The 1190-nt window shown below is 37.0% G+C and overlaps 1 long non-coding RNA gene across 1 annotated transcript in view; it reads right to left on the reverse strand.

Annotated features, from left to right (window-relative positions):
• LOC106940790 (uncharacterized) overlaps positions 1–575 on the reverse strand; it is a 25270-nt gene extending 24695 nt beyond the window's left edge. Inside the window, exon 1 of the long non-coding RNA XR_001423200.1 lies at positions 564–575. This is a non-coding gene — a long non-coding RNA (uncharacterized LOC106940790). The remainder of the gene's footprint in view (positions 1–563) is intronic.
• Between the last annotated feature and the right edge of the window lie 615 nt (positions 576–1190).

Consider the following 1190-nt stretch of genomic DNA (forward strand, 5'->3'; position numbering starts at 1 on the left):
AATTTACTAAAATTAAACTTCCACAAATCTGAATTCCCATCTAGTGTCGCCACACAAACAAATAAACAAACCAAAGCAAAAATGTCGCTTCAGAGAATGTAATAATAGATAATTAGATGAGTGGGAGTCTTATAAACAAGAAGATTAAAGGTCTTTCAAATAAGGGAACACTTTTGATGGCTTCATCTGTCTATTGAAGCAATTACTTGTCATAGGCATCCATTATGTAAATTTAAATGGCTCGATTCAGACTTGACCAGTTATGGATGAAAGCAAGAGGCAAAGCGGGGCACTTTAAAAGCGGAACTGCTCTGAGTCACCTAAACTGGGATAAATAGTTTCAATTACTGATTTAGGCTCTTTAGGCTAACCAAACCAAATATTTAAATATATGATATAATCTGTGACATCATTTGCTGAATACAAAATCAGAACTATTTGATTCTCTAGTGCAGTGGTGCCCAAAGTGGGTCCTCGAGGGCCGGCATCCTGCATGTTTTAGTTCTTTCCCTGGTTTAACGCACATGGATCCAATGATGGCTCATTAGATGCCTAAGAAGAACACTGACCTGCTGAAAAGGTTGTTACTGCCACCGGGAGAGAACTGAAACAAGCAGGATGCTGCCCGTCCAGGACCCACTGCTCCAGTGTTTAGTGTGCTGGCAAGTTATGATTTTAGTAACAGAATAGATAGCAAGCCAACATCAAGAAGAAAGTCAAACCTAGAGACTGATTAATGAGCAAAGTTCATTCATCAAAATTAGAGTCAGCTTTATTCAGCAAATTTGTGCACAAAACATAGAATTTGACCTCAATTCCACTTGGCTTTAAACTAGAAAAATGAAAAAAGGGAAAATAAAAACATTTATGTGCTGTAGATATACAGTGTTTTAAAACAGGAGAACAATATTGCTCTTCATAGCATGTTTTTGATGCTCTTTGGACCCTGTGGGTAAGGAACATTTTCCAAATACAAAGACTCATATTCTGCAGTGCATTATGGACCGCATTGAAAAGGTTCTGAGGTTCAAGGTGAGAGCACAGGGGGTGCAAAGGTTCACACCTGCTTCCTTATAATCACCAAGTGTGAAGATTTCAGAAAACATATGTTGAAAATATGTCAGAACATATTTCTACAGAACATATTTGTTTATATTGCAACTATTTGATATCAAGTTTCTTTAAAAAAT

This window comes from Poecilia latipinna, unplaced genomic scaffold (assembly GCF_001443285.1).
Source record: "Poecilia latipinna isolate Pla-1442-1.1 unplaced genomic scaffold, P_latipinna-1.0 Scaffold3361, whole genome shotgun sequence".
Lineage (NCBI taxonomy): Eukaryota > Metazoa > Chordata > Actinopteri > Cyprinodontiformes > Poeciliidae > Poecilia > Poecilia latipinna.